The sequence below is a fragment of the Pogona vitticeps genome, chromosome 1 (genome assembly GCF_051106095.1).
Source record: "Pogona vitticeps strain Pit_001003342236 chromosome 1, PviZW2.1, whole genome shotgun sequence".
Taxonomy (NCBI): Eukaryota; Metazoa; Chordata; class Lepidosauria; order Squamata; family Agamidae; genus Pogona; species Pogona vitticeps.
The window spans coordinates 159,184,626-159,204,086 of NC_135783.1; the positions used below are offsets into that span (position 1 = coordinate 159,184,626).

The 19,461-nt window shown below is 41.6% G+C and overlaps 1 long non-coding RNA gene across 1 annotated transcript in view; it reads left to right on the forward strand.

The window, feature by feature from the left end:
* Nucleotides 1-10,369, forward strand: part of LOC144583536 (uncharacterized) — a 15,998-nt gene extending 5,629 nt beyond the window's left edge. Inside the window, exon 2 of the long non-coding RNA XR_013537359.1 lies at nucleotides 10,220-10,369. This is a non-coding gene — a long non-coding RNA (uncharacterized LOC144583536). The remainder of the gene's footprint in view (nucleotides 1-10,219) is intronic.
* Nucleotides 10,370-19,461: the final 9,092 nt, after the last annotated feature.

Below are 19,461 nucleotides of genomic sequence, written 5' to 3' on the forward strand. Positions count from 1 at the left end.
TTGAGGAAGTTATCATCGCCCCCCTCCCCACGGTGATGATATCTTATTTATTTATTTATTTATTTATTTATTTATTTATTTATTTATTTAAGACACTTAAATCCAGTGACCCCTGAAAACAAAATTAAATTCCAAGAAAATGAAATGCCCCCAAAAAAGTAACATTTAATGATTTAGTTGCAAGTGAATTTTAAGACGCAAAAAGAAATATAAAAAGGGCATAAAAACAAATGCAGGAACTAAAAATTTCAAGACAAAAAGTCTGAAACTAAATTAAAATTGGAGGAAAATATATATTCATGTACACTGTAAAAAGGCTGCAGCCATCTTCACAGGTTTGGCTTGCTCCAGCGCCCCCCTACCGCCCCCTTTTGCTCCAGCGCCCCCACGCCGCCCCTTTTCTTTTTACCGCCCCCCTGAAAAATGAAATCGCCCCCTGGGGGGCATTATCGCCCACGTTAAGAACCACTGAGCTAGGGTACAATAAACTGAATGAATTCCCAGTATTCTGAAAAGATGTTCATCTGAGGCTCCAAAGGGATAACGACACAATTGATGGCAATTCTCTCTGGGCTAATGTTAATGACAGAGGTGTCCTCTGAGACCAAAAGTTCTGAAAGCAGAAGACATGCAATAGTTTCTAGTTCTCCATAGCTGTCAGCTGGAGAAATTAAGCCAGTAGTTCCCTGTGAGTGGGTTCTCGGTTACCTTTGGGCATTTCTCTCTCAGGCGATACAAATGAGGATTCAGAATGATCAAATAAAGATTTTTTATTAATAGAACTGTTTAAATCTTCTTTGTTACGAACAATTGAAGTTTGTATAGATAACTGGAGAGGAGAACTCTCCCATAACCGCAACAATGACTTCTCTTCGTTTAAGTCCTTCAGTAATAGGTTTTTGCTTTTTTCTCTTCCTCCATTGGTTGCCTCAGGAAGTTGTTGCGGAGCGCACACAAGGTCCTGCAACACGGGTGGCGGGCCCAGTCTCCCTCTCTCAAGACTTTCTTCTCTATCTCTGGGGGCACCTGGTGTACCAGTCAGGCGGGACCTTGGTTCCTCGTGTAGACCAACATAGTCCATTCTTCAGGATTTAGACCGGGAATGATAGGTCTTACTTTGCTGGCACCAAAATTTTCGGTTTCTTCACCTATCGGATTTTGTGCTGATCTTTTTATTGGCACCAAAAAGACCTGAGCATCTCTATCTGTTTCTCCCGACGTGTTCTCTCTAAATACTGTCACTTTCTCAGTTTTTCTAGAGACTGCTCCTTCTTCGGTTGTCAGAAATATATCTACTTTCTCCCTTTCGCGGTACACCTTCCTTCTTGTTCCTGCCTCAGCTCCTTCTAACCATTTCAACTGTCCCTCCTGTCCTCGTGTTCTCTCGTCTTGAGCCTTTTCTAACTCCACTGTGCAACTCTCCTCTAGCTCTTCCGCTCATCTTTCTGTCTCCTGTTTCCTTGGTCTTTCTTTTCCTAGACTAATTGTTTGAGGGGACGGCTCACTCTTAGCTGGTTCTCTAGTCTCCTCCTCACATTCCCAACCTTGGGTGACCCGAGTGTTTTTGGGCTGCACTTGGGTTACCCAAGATCGACTGGTCTAAGCTAGGGCATACTCATGCCATAGCAAAATACTTCTGCAGAAACCTTGCCAGGAGAAAACTGTGCTTACACACCACTTAATTTATAAAGTATCATCATAAACCATTGAGTGTTGAGGTAAGTTCTTACTAGTAAAGAATAGGACTTTACAAGCAAGACTATAGACAGAACACTGCAGGGTGAAATGATTCCAATTTACAGTACTTCGATACAATCATGCTTCCTTCTGTAGGGTGTGCACCTGTCTAACCAAGAACAGAGGGGAAAATGTTATTTTCTCTCTTTCCCCATTTGCAAAGCAAAGTCAAATTTATATTGCACTCATGCTGGCTCCACTCTGCTGGCTACAGACCTTCCTTGCTGTCCTTCTACCTAGCATCAGTCCTTTGCAGGTTTTGGACTATGGCAGGCCAAAGGCCTCTTTTACTACCTGCTCATTGAGGAGGTGGGCTGGCACTGCAGAGGTGGTGTGGCAAGGACAGAGGAAACAGAGAGAGCCAGTCTGAAGCAGCTGACAGACTGCTGTACCAGGATAGGTGAGGCAGGGAATCAGCTCAACTCCTTGCACAGACACCAAGCATAGCAGGATCAGCCCAGGACATTTGGCTGCCTGGGGCACAAAAGCAAATGATGCTTTTTTTCCTCATGTGACATGCATAAGGCCCAGGTTACTTCGGCATGCCTGCTAAACCCTACATATTTCTCTCTCTGACAATAGAAATACAGCATTAATATTACCACACCCTATAATTTGTTAGTTTTTCCCTAACACATGCTGCCTAAGGTTTACTTTATCTAATGGAAGATTGGTCCTGAGGTTCCGTGGATTATTTCAGAGAAAAGATGGGCACAAACCAGTGGACAGCCAAAGACGTGTTCCACAGTTCAGCACCCTGACCCTAGAGCGGGCACCCATTAAGAAGCAGCATCACAGCTTCCCTGCCCCGCCTCCTCCGGGCAGTGCCTTTGAGTGGGCACCCGCCAGAGGGGGCGGGGCACTGAGCCACGGAACACACCTGTTCAGTTCTCCGCCAAATGGACAGTTCATCCCCATCACTATTTTAGACCGATTATCACTTGGTTCAACTGATTTCACTGGTGTATTGTGAAAACGAAATTGTGGTAACATTAGTTTATGCTGCTCTGGGTTCCTCTGTATCTTGGTTTCATAAAATGATGTTTGGTTGTCCATTGTGATGAAAAATTCACATCTTCATCAAGCATATTATATAAATAAATGTATTTATTTATAAATAAAATTATCTACTGCATACCTTAAAATTCCCTTGTGCTCTCTGTTAGCGGCGTCACTGAAGACCAGATTTTTTCTCAAGTTCCACTTCAACACTTCAAACACTTATCCTGTTCATCTCAGACCTCTTTGGGCATTGGTCTGTATTGCCACAGGTCTGAAGCAGAGTTACAGTCTGTTTCCCAATGGGCTTTTATGCAAAAAGTAAAAAAAATGTCTGTGCCTATTTTACTTCACAAGATTCTAGAGTGAAATTTAATAACATGAAACAACACTTGAAGATGAGAGGACTCATAAAACAGGTCCAAAAATTGCTTACAGGTATAAATAAAAACAGCTGCTCTTGTGTGGGAGAACTGGGCAAAACTGATGATGTGGTCTTTTTTGCTTATGTTTTTGTGCATATTCAAAGAAATGTGAGTGGGTTTTAAAGTATGAAGATTATTATTTGTTTCCTGTCAGAACTGGGTAGTATTTGCAGGTAGCAATTCAAAGGCTGCCCATTTCCAGAGATACTAGTGCAGAGGTGTTTTTTTTTTGCAGAGTTTGCCATGACAGTTTTGAGGTCCATTTTGCTCCAGGGTGTTTTGAGGGACAATTGATATAAACATGGCAAATAAGCACTGTGGAGGTGCCCAAATGTAAGTAACCTGGAAAATTTCAGACAGGTTCCAAAGCTGACATTATGATGGGAAGCAGTATGAGGACTTGTTCTTTTTTTGTTTTGTTTTGTTTTGTTTTGCTCAGTTGACGCAGGCAACAACTGACACCTTGTATTTTCTTCCCAGCCCATTGTGTCTGGGAGATGGCAGGCAAGCAAGCCAGCTTTAGTAATATTATTTCCTGACTGGAACCTCCAGCTCTTAGCCACAAAATTCACATCTTTGTCTCCCTTCCCCTTGCCTCTTCTTCTTTTATGGGTGCTTGATGGGAAATGTAAATAACTATTTTTAACATATAATTTGAGACTTTATGTGCATTCTCCACATTTCTGAGGCAGACCTGAGAGCAGATACAGCCTGTTCCCTTAGAGCTATTCAGGGGATGCCTTCCTTTGCCATGTAAAATACCTGAATCACCTCAAAGAAACTTGTTTTGTTTTTGGATTTGGATTTCATTCAAAACAAGCCCCACACTCACTGCATTTATAGTCTCTTGCTAGCAGCATCTGTATGACTAGTGGTGACATGCAGAATGGGAATTCCTGAAAAATCTCCTTCAGTTTTAGAATTAATTCCCTCGCCTATATGACTTTAAAAGACTTGAGAATATTGAAAAGCCAACGTAAGATACTTTTGGTGAGGCAAGGTATGATTGTTTGAGCCATGACTTTTCAACCCACCATCTACTTACAGGGCAGGGCAAATGAGTCCACAGGAGATAAATAGTCAAAATAACATTTGTTTTGACTTCTCAACAGAAACTGGGATAAATGTAGCATTTGTTATCTTAACCCTGGGAGAATTGGTTTCACCAAGTTGCACTATGAGATTGGAATTTCACAATCAAGCTTTCCCTTCTTGTTTTAAAACTGTAACTAGAGATGGCCATGTTTCGCCGAAAATAAGACAGGGTCTTATATTATTTTTTGCTCCAAAAACGCGGTAGGGCTTATTTTCAAGGGATGTTTTATTTTTTCCCATGTACAACAACCTACATTTATTCAAATGCAGTCATGTCATATTCTTCTGGTTGCTGCACAATGGTGGAGGGTGGGGTTTCACGTAACTAGGGCTTATTTTAGGGTAGGGCTTATACTACAAGCATCCTGAAAAATCATACTAAGGCTTATTTTCAGGTTACGTCTCATTTTCAGGGAAACAGGGTAATAGTGCACTGTTTTTACTTTTGAAAAAGTACAAAAGTGAGATGAGATGAAGGTACATATTCATGTTTATTTTGATTGTAGAAAAATACAGTAATTAGCAAGAGGTGTGTCTCTTCAAATATCACATTATACTGCACTTTACCTCTTCTATCTCCTTAAAAGCAGACATAACAGTCAAGCTGATGTTTGAACTTCACACAAATCATTATGTACAAATTTTCACTATGATGGCCTTGTTACCAATGGATATATAGCTGTACATTGTGTTTAGTATGTTTCGGGAGATGATGTTCAGGCATAAATACTTGAGTCCTGAAACACATACTATTTTCATTTGACCTCAGTCTTTATGTGAGAGACCCGAGCAGACACATCACATTACAATGTACAAGTAGCAAAATGCTTCAGTGCAGAATTCCAGTGTTCAGTACTGAAGGCCTCTATTAGCTTACTAGATTCACCGCCAACCATGATTTTGCCTCCCTTCCCCTCTGAATGACAGCCCATATTCTGTATGAATCTCAAATCGAATTATCCATTCAGTCGCATCCAACCCTTGGTGATTTCATGAGCCAGCTCCCTCCATTATTTCTGATCTTGTACAGCTTCATTCAGCTGCTTTGCATTTTGGCCAGCATCTGCTTTGATTACATCCAACCAACACGTTCTTTGGTGTCCTAATTGTCTTTTACTACTGATCATTTCAAGCATAATGTCTTTCTCCAAAGATATTGATTGCATGACATGGCCAAAATAACTATTTTGCTTTCCAGTGACATGTCCAGTTTCATGTGCTTCAGCACTTCTTTATTTGTTATCTTTGCAGTCCATGGAATGCGCAAAAATCTCCTCCAACACCATAGCACAAAGAATCAGTTTTCCTTCTGTCCATCTTCTTCATCATTCAACTTTCACAGCTATATGTAGTTATGGGGAACATTATGGTGCAAACTAATCTGCACTTGGTGGTCAAGCTGATTTCCTTACTTTTCCATACAGTGGTGCCTCGACTTATGAACGTCCTGACTTACCACCATTTCGAGTTACAACCAGCCCCAGCTGCAAAATTTTGCTTCTACTTGCGGCCAGAGCTTCCAGTTATGGTAAAAAAAGGCAGGGGAAAAGGCAGGAAATTCAAATGTACTAACCGTTGGTGGCAAAGAGGCTGTTTCTTTGTAGCTCTTTCACCCCAGCAGTTAGAGAGTGTGCAATCGGAGGAGGCTTCAGACTGCCTGGTTAGGTAAGGTGCTGCTTTCTTCTTTTTAAAAACTGTTCTGGGTGAGTTTTTGCAGCATAGTCTTGGGCTGGGGGGTTATGTTTCTGCGCTGTGATGAGTTTCAGGGGGGTTGTTTGATTTTGGATGTTTTCCCTCCACATTTCCAATGGGGCTTGGAGGGTTTGTTTGCCTTTTGGGTCCCCCCCATTTCCAATGAGTCTTGCACATTTTGCTTACTTTTTGCTTTGCTTTTTTTTTTTTTTGCATTTCTGATGGGTCCTGCACACTTTGCTTGACTTCTGCTTTGCTTTTTTTGCATTTCCGATCGGTCTTGCACACTTTGTTTGTTTTCTGCTTTGCTTTTTTTGCATTTCCGAAGGGTCTTGCACATTTTGCTTGCTTTTCTCCCCCCCCCCTTCAGCCAGAATGGATTAATCACGTTTCCGATGGGTCTTGCAGGGGTTTTTTTTTGGTGATTTTTTTCCTTCAGTCAGAACGGATTAATTGCATTTCAATGCATTCCTATGGGAAATGGTGCTTTGACATGACCATTTTGAGTTACGACCATCTTCTGGAACAGATTAAGTTTGTAAGTCAAGGCACCACTGGATTTGATTCATACTCATCATTGCTGTGTGACCTAGCATGATTCTGTATATTATACCCAGTCCCAACAAGGTGATGCCCCCACTACATAAGGTTTTCTATTGATTTTGTCCTTCTGCAGAACTTTGGGTTCTCTGTTGACCCTTACCTGTTGTACGCGATGGTTCCATGCAAATGTGAATACTCAGAAACAAATTCATTATGCATGGCTTTGCGTTTCCCCTTCACTCTACTTGAAACAGGTATGGGCATCAAGAAGTTGTTTGGTATTAGAAGGCAGAATAATGTCCTCAATGTTCATTTCAACCATTTTCATTCCTCAGGGCAAATATCACATCACAATAATTATGCCACCCCCCCCCCAAAAAAAGGCCCTAGAAGAAAAGGAAGTGCAACTTCTCACAAAATAACAAAACTTAGAAAGTTACTTCTAAAACTTATTTTCAAAGAATTTGTATTCTAGTAGCTATTCTGTGTTTTCCTCCTTAATGTTTTTTCCTGATTAAAGAACAGAAGGTAACATTCAAGGAATGGGGCACGGATTCTTCCACAGGGGACCAGCTCAGAGAAGGCTGCTCAGATAAGAAAGGAGGAAAAGGAAGATGTGGCAGGAAAACATACAAAGGCTAAAATCTGAAGATATTGTAATCAAAGCGCAATAAAAAAAAATCATTAGCAAGTCTATGTGATTGCACTATAAAACCTCTTCTGAAAGAATCCAGCTACTTCAGTCCTATTTTAATCACTTATCGAGCAGTAGGTTCCATAGAAACCAATGGCACTTACTTTCAGGAGAAACAAAAGTTGTATTTTCAAGGTCAGTAACTACATCTTTTATATTTATATTTAGTGTGATCGGGTTCAATTTCAAATTTTGACGACTTCTCATTTTGCGTGGGAAATATCACAGGAGACGTCTTCTTAATTCTAACATCTTTGTCTTTATTATTTACATGATGATCAGCATTGTTCATAATGGGATCGAAAACACTTAACTCCGGCAATAAGCCGTAACTGTCCAATACAAACTCCCACCCAAAGTCTGTTGAACTCACAGGGGTGCTGGGCCAAACTTCTCCGCATCAGTGGGTTTCCGGAGGGGTGCACTCCTCACTGCACAGATGGTGCCACAGCATGGGTGCCGGGCCCAATCCCCCCCAGGTAAGGGAGTGTTGAACCTTGAATCCAGTGGTATCACCTGTCATCCTCTCCCTCTCCCCTTAGGAAATACGATCACTGACCACTCCAAGGTCTCATATCTAGCTTCTCATGATTCCTTGAGCGGGGGATCCAGGAGCAATCCCCTTCAGGTTTGGGAAATCCCTTAATAATTGGGTTTTTATTCTCTCGTATTCTCTTAGCCTCTCCAGCTCTCTTTGCGCTTCCACATGTCCAATTCTACCTCAAACTGCCGCTCGCCCTGGCTACTTATACTCTCTTCCCAAACTGACAGTTCTCGCTCCTCCCCCTTCCGACTCCCGTTCTCCTCTACCAGACATATTTCCACCTTCCCCTTTCTTTCGTCTCTCTCTCTCTCTCTCCCCCTCCCCCCCTTAGTCATGTTTTCCTTTGGGTCCGACTTTCAACCTGCGCTTTCTTATTCCAATCCTCCCACTACACCCTCTGTCTCGTGAGACAGCACACTCTCCTTCGGACCTCCTTCACAGTTAGTTTGTTTTAAGTTTAGTATTAGAGTCCTTGCTGCTGAAGTATATTTGTGTCTCCTTTTAAAACAGCACACTGGAAGTCCATGTTTGCTGTCAACATAAAGCAGGCCATGAGTAGGAAACTAGCTGTCTTAGATGTAACACTTTTTTTTTTGTTATACTGGTGTCTAAAAACTTCTTTCAAAATACTGTTTTTATTAGTAGTGATAAGATCTGCTTTTATTGTGACTACTAGCTTGCCTAATGATTTTGTGGGACTACATAGTTACAGGAAATGCAAACAAGCAAAATGAAAGCCACTCCTCTTAAAATAAAGGAGTGCAGAAGAGAGACTATTGTAGCTATCTGTAAGAGCAAACCTCTTATATAGTATACCCCAGGTTGTTGGGGAGTTTTATCCACCCCTGCTATAATGTTGGATGCAATTAGATGAATTGGCAAAACCCAATCTCTTTTGAAAGAGACATGTCATTGTCAGGTATTGATACCACACCCAGAAAGACTTCCAGACATTGGCAGTGAGATTCAGCAAATCTCTTGCTGAAAACAGGTGCCATAAGGAGGCACTTATGTAGACGTCACAGACTACCTTAGATAAAGCACTGTTTATCACCTGCAAATGTCTACCCCACTTCCAATCCTGTTTTGAGAAATATCTACAATAGAATACAGATCTAGATTTTAAGGCAATGGTATAACTGTGGAATAAATTCATTTTCTTGGAAATTAGCTGGAGGAAAGTGAATTACATCAAAATCTTGTCTTCATTATTCAGTTGTTGAGTTTCCCCTAAGCAAAGTCTCCTGGAAAGCTGGCACTCTTCTCTGCATAAACCTATGGGGATTGCTTTTTTAATTGTGTTGTTTAATACCAAAGCTGCCCTCCTGTTTGCACTATAAAGGATCCATTGATAGGTTCACTTCTATTGCAAAGAAGTACTCTTTTCAACTTGTGCAAGTGGTTTTCTATTCAACATTTTTTTAAAAAAAAAGCTCCTCCCATCTTTCAAACTTCCCCTGCCAAAATTGAACTATGGGTATTACAGAAATAATACCCCTTGCTCCATTTCTATTGCTCAGGGGAAGGGAAAACAACTCAAGGGGTAACTGCATTGGTCATTTGTTCCATTATTTGCATTGAATTTAAACCCAATGACTACACAATGCAAAGCTCAATGTGAGAAAGCCCATTGTGGAATTGCCTATTTTCAGCAAGGAACTGCCTTTTTTTTTTTTTTTTTTTTTTTTGCTCAATCAGCAGAGATGGTTTAAATTTGTTCCAGTCTGATTGAAATTGCTTTTGTTTGCTTTCGTCCAAAGTGATCCCCTGATCGGATGCAAAAGGGTAATCACAGGGGTGTCAGTTCCCTTCAACGAAGTGCCCCTTGTCTCAAAACCATTTCTTAAAAAAAGGGAGGGTTAGCTCTGTGATGAAATAGATGATTAAATAACAGGGTATTTAGAAGAACAATAAAAAGGGGGAAAGAAGTAGCCATTGCTGGACAGCTACAGCAATTTCACCTGGGGAAATCCAATTTATACTGGTGCAAAATCATAACACATCAAACTGTCTGTTCCCTATTGTGTAGTTGTTGCACCATATGAGCTGTTGATTCAGGAAGAAATGAAGCAATACAGTGCATTAATGAGGCCACCAACTAGGTACTACAGATAGAAATGATTGTGGGAAATGTTATTAGTAAAGTTTGGGAAAATGTATGAACGTAGCATCTCACAAAGATCAAAAAATATTTTTACTATGCTTCATCAGCTACAAAGTTCTCCTTTAACCTAGGAGACAACTGTTTTGTTCCACTTGACTTCCCTTTGATGCCTTCAAGAGCTGCATTAAATTTCTGTCTTCTGTTTCCCAAAAAGGGGTGCTACTCAATCAGAGCTTTGGTGTGGCATAATTACCTGTTGTTTGTATTGCCCGAGAGCAGTCTGACATTGTGTGCTATGCTTATAGACTCTCTTGATTGCCTGTAGTTTGTTTTGTTGTCAAGAGTGAAGTGTTTGTAAGTTTCACAGTGATTCCCTTTGGTTTCAGGGTGGAAAGATGTGCTAACAATCTGGAAAAGATGAGCAATGAGTAAGAAGAAGGTCTGGCATGAGTTGGAGTCATCTGAACAAACAAAAGCTGAGCCAAAATGCTGTGAATATGGAAAAGTCTAGGGGAATAAACACTTTTAAAGCATCTGCAACCTTCTCCTGGCATTGAAGAAACAATTGCACCAGTATTCCTGTTTTAACGGCAGTTTATAATTCAGAGCATACAATAGTTTAGCCTGAGATGCAGTGCCAAAATAAGAGTGAAAGACCAATTAAAATTCTCCACAAGACCATAAGGTCAGAGATTTTTTTAATCCCTTTGTTGGAGGTGGTACAAAGCCATTTCTCCCCTATGGCCATGCAGTATGCCCAGGCTCTACTCCATCTCTTAGATTTACTGTAGGGGGGCATTCATATATTTCTATTATTTTGCGGAATGGCCAAAAATAGGCTTTCCAGAACATAAATCATGACCCCAAGAGACTCCCTTGGGATTTTAATTGCAGTGTGAAAGAGAAATCCTTGCTCATCAGTTTTTAGTAACTTGTTGCTGCCATAACAGATGTTAGGGTTAGCCCTAAAATGGCAAATTTGGGGTACAGCTAGTCAACAAACAGGGATGGGGACTCAAGTCACAGGACTTGCTGTCAAGTCAGAGAAGTCTCACCGGTGACTCGACTCAGACTTGACTTTCCCCCCCTGCCCCAATGACTTGGACTCTACTCAATGACTCAGAACTCACCCACTTCTTCCCTTTTTCCTGGGGAATAAAACCTGACTTGGGGCTTGGGACACAGTACCTAAGACTCAGACTCGGACCCAAAAACCTGCCAAGATCCCTGCAAACAGATGCAGTTATTGCAGCAGCTGTTTAGAAAGAAACCTGAGACACAGTTTTGAACACTTGCTAATCAGAGAAAAACGTGTCACACTTCACACTGCTATTCAGGCAGTGATTCCACTAGCAGTAACCAGTGGAAACCTGCAAAGCTGGATTGCTCACCCTAGCAATCCAGGGTGAGTCGCTTGGAGTCCACTGGATCCCCTTGGCTTTTCACTGAAATCCCAGGATTATATCCTGATTCTTTTCCAAACTCGTATTTCATTGGAAGGTCTTCTCCACTTTCAGCCCTGACTTATTGTGTTCAAACGTCAAGGTTCCAGCTGCAGCTGTGGCTCCCTGGGGAGTTGATCTGCAGAGAATTCCCCACCAGGACAGTTTAGGACTGCTCTGTCCATCATGATGAATGCAAGCTATTTGGTTTGATGACATGGAAACATATCAGAACTCTAGCACTCAGGACAAAAAGACTAGGGATAATTAGAAACCTATCCTTATTTCCATGCCTATAGTTTATTTCTCCTTAAACAAAGATTTAGATAATCTAGGTTAAGGGCTATTCCAAACAGAAGAGGAATTCTACCCATGTTTCTCCCTCATAAAGTCTAGTCTGTCCCTAACCTTTATGGACCTTTTATTCTCATTTTGTTCTATACTGCTCTTGCGGTTGTAAGCCGAATCATATTAATTTAAGGTATTTAAGGTTAAATAGGTACCATCTCGGTGGGAAGGTAAAACGGCGTTCCCTAGTCATGCTGGCCACGTGACAACGGAAACTGTCTTCGGACAAGCGCTGGCTCTACGGCTTGAAAAGCGGGATGAGTGCCGCCCCCTAGAGTTAGACACGACTGGACTGAAAATGTCAAGGGGAACCTTTACCTTTACCTTATTTAAGGTTATATTATTATTATTCTTTGTACTTTCTTTGTTGAATATAAATATTTACAACCAGATAGTCTAAAGATTATTATACTCAGCTGCATATATTTCTCTGGCCTTAATATTAATATGAAATGTTGATGTCTTTGTACCTTTTAAAAAAGACCACAATGTTCTAAAAGTGAGGTATGGTAGAAAACACAGGCAAAGTGCATATTTAATTTTCCCAACCTAAGAAAAGGTGGGCTTGAGCCTTTAACAAGAAATTAATATTCTTTAGTTGGGAAAGGGCTTTTTTGCTTCTTTTCCTGTCAGGTTTAGGTCTTAGATGGGAGCTGTAGTCCAGCAACATCACAAGGGCCACAAGTAGCGCACATCTGTTTTTACATTACGCGATGTTGGATAGTAGTGTCCTTAATGTGATTGGCATCAGCCAAGAAAGAAGCAGATCATGTTGTTTCACAAAGTCCTGTCAACAGGAAGAACATCTCAATACCTCATGAGCTGAAGATGCTGTCTATAGGTGTTTAGTGTTGTTATATGCTGTCAGGTCACCTACAACTTATGGTGACCCTCCATAAACAGCTTCCAGAATAGCCTACAGTTAACAGACCTGCTCAGCTCTTGCAAAGTCAAGGCTATCCACAGGTATTTTCAGAGAATGAATATCCAGGTCTCCCAGGCTCTTCTTTCTTCATACATCGACCCCAGTGGGTTGGGCACAACATACCATTTGACATGTTCATGGAAACACGCCTACTGCAGAACCACCCACGTACACTCAACCCCATTGTAAATGACATAGTGTCAGCACAGTTAAAGCAAAAAAAAAAAAAAAAAGAGCAATTAACAAATCTGTTTGCAATGTGACATACGAGTCCTTTCATGGGGAAATTTAAACTTTCACAGCTCCTAGAGACAGGTGTGGTCCTGTTGCTCATAAAAAGTCCTTTCTCTGGGAGGAGGCTTGGATGCAACTTTGACTTCTTGTTGATTGCTCTTTTTGTTCAAGTAAGGCCGGGCCTCCTCTTCTTTCCTGCAATGATACGAGCTAAATTATTATTATTTTTTAAGGAGAAAAGAATACAGTAGATTAATTGTGATGCTAAACCCAACAGTGATATATCATTTAAATTCCATATGATCATGAACAATAGAAATCAATGTAAAGCTTCCACCATGGCATAGTGCTTTTTAGTAGTGGCACAAATATTGCATCATTCCAGTGCAAGAAAAGAATGTATTTCATTTAAAAATGTAGACTCCTTTATAGTTTCATGTATGGTATAACCACAGGGCATGACCTAGTGAATTGGCAACAGCAAAAGAGAGCATTAAAGCACAAGGGAGATGCTTTACATTGTTATGCCTTGCCAAAGTGGTGGAAACCAAAGCCTCATATTGCATATGCAACTAATTTAAGTGACAGAAAAGACAGTGTATAACATACAGGAATTCCAGGTTTCCAGATAATCGGTTTAATACTATTAAGCTTTGCAGAACCAGACTAAGGGTGCAACTACATGATCATTTGTCCCACTGTTCGTTCTGGTCTGGGGACAGCTGGTTTGCTTCTTTTTCCAGGTGACCACACAATGGAAATACCAGCATGAACCAGCCTGTCCCCAGAGTGCTCCTACCTGCACCTTTTTCGTTGCCTGCCAGGGGCTACTCTTAGATACAGGTAGGATAACTCCATTTATTCCCAGCATGTGCAAATTGTTGGGACTGAACCAAAAGTCAATTTCCTATCCACTTTAAATTCCCTAGTATCATGTGGCACCTCATTATACAGTACTGGAAAATTAAAAACTTCCTCTGTTCCTCCATGGAGAAGGAGTGTGGAACAAAGAATAGTTAGGATTTTTATTTTGTTTTGTTTTTGTTAATCTATTAGAGCAGTGCTGAGGCACTATACCTTTTTGGAAAAAGTTTTAAAAATGAAAGCTTGCTCCCAGAAGAAGGAGGAGATGCAGGAAGGATTATTTTTATGTGATTTTCTTTCCCTTTAATGGAAAGTAGTGAAATAGGTGTGCTCAAGGTGCATGTGCCATGTGGATATAGCAATCACACCAAATGACCTACCATAACTCATAGCAACCTTAATTGACCCTATTTAGCCCATTCCAGCTTGCTCCAATTGAGTGATCTAGCCAAGAAAATAATCACCTTCAAACTTTCTCATTCTGGTGCTGCCCCTCCCTCCAATATGGTAGATGATGGGAGTTGTAGGCTAGTACCTCTAGGAACCAGACTGTCAGCGGCAAGTAGGGGAGAGGGATTTGGTCTGGCCAGCTTTTCAAAGATATGGAATTCAAGACTTGATTAATTAACCATAAGTCTTCATTACAGCTAAACAGGGTCTCATGTGAAGGAGAAAACTAGGGGATTAGAATAACAAGGATGGCTTATTGCTTTATAATCCAGATTTCTATGTCTCAGAGACTTTCAGATGAGCTAGCTGCTGTTGGAAGGAGAATACTGGCCTACACAGAGTCAAATTAAACAGATCTCTTATGTTTGTAATAGTTCATCTCTCTGAGTATCTTTCCAAAATCTAAGGGAAAAGCCTTCAGTTCTGCTACACATTATCCTTTTACATCTAATATGAGGAGGGATCCATACAGGAAGGGAAAGTGTTTTCCCCAGATGTTTTGGTCATTTTACTCCCCTCACTACACCTTTCATGGACCCCAGCATACCTAAAGGTTGGTTTGCTGACCCCCCCCCCCCAGACATGTTTTGTTGGAGGTGGGGAAGTGGAGAAAGGAAACACCCACTACAGAAACGACCTTCTGCTCATTCAACTGGGACCCAAACTACTGTACTGTGAATTTCAGTTGGGACTTCATACAAGCATGCAATACTCTGTTCATACAGACATGCTTGCATCTGCATAATCCCTCATGGTTGTCATTCAATAGAAATAAACACAGTTACACGCTAGAAATCCTAAAGAGGACAAATTGGAACAGCCCCTTCAAGTTCATACGGTTCTTCGGCCTCCAAACGTGTCAAGAATAAAATGATATATATTTGAGGTGTCAAGAGCAAGTGGATGCAACAAAAATCAGGGCACATGCTATGATTTTCTATATTTGGATTCACAGGTGTGAGGGTTTGTTTTTAACCTATGATATTTAAACACATTTAAGAAAATAAAGAAATCAATTACCTTAAATACAAAATTCTGAATGTTACCTCTCCATTGGTTATTCATTTCATTTAGCCACATAAAGCATTTTTATCCCAAGCCTCACCAAGAAGTTTCCCAGAGAAGCTGATGCAAAATCAGTAAAAGACAGCAGGCTTCCAACCTGAAAGTTATATGACACTAAAGAAATATAATATGAGTTGTCTCCTTTGATGTAAGTGACTGACGACCCATGACAGCTGGGACACAGACTATGTAATGGTGGCTATTAAAGCATAAGGGGTAATAATGTTTATATTAGGCAGCTCCCACTTTATATCTGAGCATGAATTTGAAGCCATAGGGTGAGGTCATCGGGGGATATGAAGAGAAAGACCATCCATAGGTGGATGAGCTATAGCTGTATTTGCTTTTGTTGCCAGAGTCAGGAGAAGCAGTGTACAGGTGCTGAACCTGTGCTTAGAGACAGTAATGGGCAGGATAAGAATCAATACACTGAAGTCCAGCAAGGTGGGGAACCTGTGGGTAGGTAGTTGTCACATCTAGGATTTGGATGTGCAGCTTGTTCTGGTTGTGGAAGAACCTTGATACCACACTGTAATGGAAGGCTTGAGTGGTGTTTGTAACAGCTTTTTGGATGTTTCTGTAGTTACAACCATCCCTCAGTGGAGATAGTCTGGGCGGCTCCCGAATGGATTACTTCAATGCATGGATTGCCCCCTTCATGGATTGCTGCCTTGTCGTGGCGAGGGGGCTTGAGTAACTCAGAGAAGCTATGGGCTATGCTGTGCAGCGCCACCCAAGACGGACAGGTCATAGTGGAGAGTTCTGACTAAACGCAATACACCTGGGGTAGGAACCGGCAACTCCACTCCAGTATCTTTGCCAAGAATGCCCCATGATCAGAAACAAAAGGCTAAAAGATATGACGCTGGAAAATGGGACTCTCAGGTCAAAAGGCGTCCAACATGCTACTGAGGAAGAGCGGAGGACAAGGACAAGTAGCTCCAGAGCTGATGAAGTGGATGGGCCAAAGCCGAAAGGACGCTCAGCTCTGGACGTGCCTGGAAGTGAAAGGGAAGTCCAGTGCTGGAAAGAAAAATACTGCATAGGAACCTGGAATGTAAGATCTATGAACCTTGGGAAGCTGGAGGTGGTCAAACAGGAGATGGCAAGAATAAACATCGACATTCTGGGCATCAGTGAACTAAAATGGATGGGAATGGGTGATTTCAACTCAGATGATTATCATGTCTACTATTGTGGGCAAGAATCCCGTAGAAGGAATGGAGTAGCCCTCATAGTCAACAAAAGAGTGGGAGAAGCCGTAATGGGATATAATCTCAAAAATGATAGAATGATGTCAATACGTATCCAAGGCAGTCCTTTCAACATCACAATAATCCAAGTTTATGCACCAACCTCCATTGCTGAGGAGACTGAAATTGAACAATTTTATGAAGATTTACAACACCTTCTAGAACTGACACCGAAGAAGGATGTTCTTCTCATTCTGGGGGACTGGAATGCTAAGGTAGGGAGTCAAGAGATAAAAGGAACAACAGGGAAGTTTGGCCTTGGAGTTCAGAACGAAGCAGAGCAAAGGCTAATAGAGTTTTGTCAAGAGAACAAGCTGGTCATCACAAACACCCTTTTCCAACAACACAAGAGGCGACTCTACACATGGAAATCACCACATGGGCAACATCGAAATCAGGTTGACTATATTCTCTGCAGCCAAAGATGGAGAAGCTCTATACAGTCAGCAAAAACAAGACCTGGAGCTGACTGCGGCTCTGATCATCAGCTTCTCATAGCAAAATTCAAGCTTAAACTGAAGAGAGTAGGAAAAACCACTGGCCACTCAGGTATAATCTAAACCAAATCCCTTACGAATACACAGTAGAAGTGAAGAACAGATTTAAGGAACTAGATTTGGTGGACAGAGTGCCTGAAGAACTTTGGATAGAGGCTCGTAACATTGTACAGGAGGCAGCAACAAAAACCATCCCAAAGAAAAGGAAATGCAAGAAAGCAAAGTGGCTGTCCAACGAGGCCTTACAAATAGCAGAAAAGAGAAGCGAAACAAAATGCAGGGGAGATAGGGAAAGTTACAGAAAATTGAATGCAGACTTCCAAAGAATAGCAAGGAGAGACAAGAGGGCCTTCTTAAATGAACAATGCAAAGAAATAGAGGAAAATAACAGAAAAGGAAAAACCAGAGATCTGTTCAGGAAAATTGGAGATATTAGAGGAAAATTTTGTGCAAAGATGGACATGATAAAAGACAAAAATGGAAGGGACCTCACAGAAGCAGAAGACATCAAGAAGAGGTGGCAAGAATACACAGAGGAATTATATCAGAAAGATTTGGATATCCCGGACAACCCAGACAATATAGTTGCTGACCTAGAGCCAGACATCCTAGAGAGTGAGGTCAAGTGGGCCTTAGAAAGCCTGGCTAACAACAAGGCCAGTGGAGGTGATGGCATTCCAGTTGAACTATTTAAAATCTTAAAGGATGATGCTGTTAAGGTGCTACATTCAATATGCCAACAAGTCTGGAAAACTCAACAGTGGCCAGAGGACTGGAAAAGATCAGTCTACATCCCAATACCAAAGAAGGGCAGTGCCAAAGAATGCTCCAACTACCGGACAATTGCACTCATCTCACACACCAGCAAGGTTATGCTCAAAATCCTCCAAGGTAGGCTTCAGCAGTATGTGGACCGAGAACTCCCAGAAGTACAAGCAGGATTCCGAAGGGGCAGAGGAACTCGAGACCAAATTGCCAACATGCGCTAGATTATGGAGAAATCCAGAGAGTTCCAGAAAAACATCTACTTCTGCTTCATTGACTATGCAAAAGCCTTTGACTGTGTGGACCACAGCAAACTATGGCAAGTCCTAAAAGAAATGGGCGTGCCTGACCACCTTATCCATCTCCTGAGAAACCTATATGTGGGACAGGAAGCAACAGTTAGAACTGGATATGGAACAACGGATTGGTTTAAAATTGGGAAAGGAGTACGACAAGGCTGTATATTGTCACCCTGCTTATTTAACTTATATGCAGAATACATCATGCGGAAGGCTGGACTGGAGGAATCCCAAACTGGAATTAAGATTGCAGGAAGAAATATCAACAACCTCCGATATGCAGATGATACCACTCTAATGGCGGAAAGTGAGGAGGAACTAAAGAACCTTGTAATGAGGGTGAAAGACGAGAGTGCAAAAAACGGTCTGAAACTCAACATCAAAAAAACTAAGATCATGGCCACTGGTCCCATCACCTCCTGGGAAATAGAAGGGGAAGATATGGAGGCAGTGACAGATTTTACTTTCTTGGGCTCCATGATCACTGCAGATGGAGACAGCAGCCCCGAAATTAAAAGACGCCTGCTTCTTGGGAGGAAAGCAATGACAAACCTTGACAGCATCTTAAAAAGCAGAGGCATCACCTTGCCAACAAAAGTCCGAATAGTCAAAGCTATGGTTTTTCCTGTAGTGTTGTATGGAAGTGAGAGCTGGACCGTAAAGAAAGCTGACCACCGAAGAATTGATGCCTTTGAATTGTGGTGCTGGAGGAGACTCTTGAGAGTTCCCTGGACTGCAAAGAGAACAAACCTATCAATTCTAAAGGAAATCAACCCCGAGTGCTCATTGGAAGGACAGATCCTGAAGCTGAGGCTCCAGTACTTTGGCCATCTCATGAGAAGAGAAGACTCCTTGGAAAAGACTTTGATGTTAGGAAAGTGTGAAGGCAAGAGGAGAAGGGGACGACCGAGGATGAGATGGTTGGACAGTGTCATCGAAGCAACCAACATGAATTTGACACAACTCCGGGAGGCGGTGGAACATAGGAGGGCCTGGCGTGCTCTGGTCCATGGGGTCACGAAGAGTCAGACACGACTAAATGACTGAACAAACAAACAATGTGAATGAGGCTCCCCTAAGAAACTTTGTCGACGGCACAGTGGAGTAGCCAAAATTGTAATAGATACAGATAGGTGGAACGGCATTACTGCCAATTCTGAAGGAACTGGACTGGTTGCATATTTGCTTCTAAGCCCAATTCAAGACACTGGTGCTTAATTTTAAATTACTATATTGCTTGGGACTGAAATATCTGCAGGAACACCTCTCTCAGTCTTGTTCAGCATGACTGAAGCTCCTCAGGGAACCTGTTCTACAAGTTCATAGGGTAAATTAAGCATCAACAAGGGAGAGAACGTCCTCGATGATGCCTCCTCAGCTGTAGAATACTTCTCCCATGGAGCTACAACTGGTTCTGGCACTGCAGTTATTTGAGTGATTTATCAAAAATTATGGAAGAACCATGTAGCTAAGGTTTACCAACATA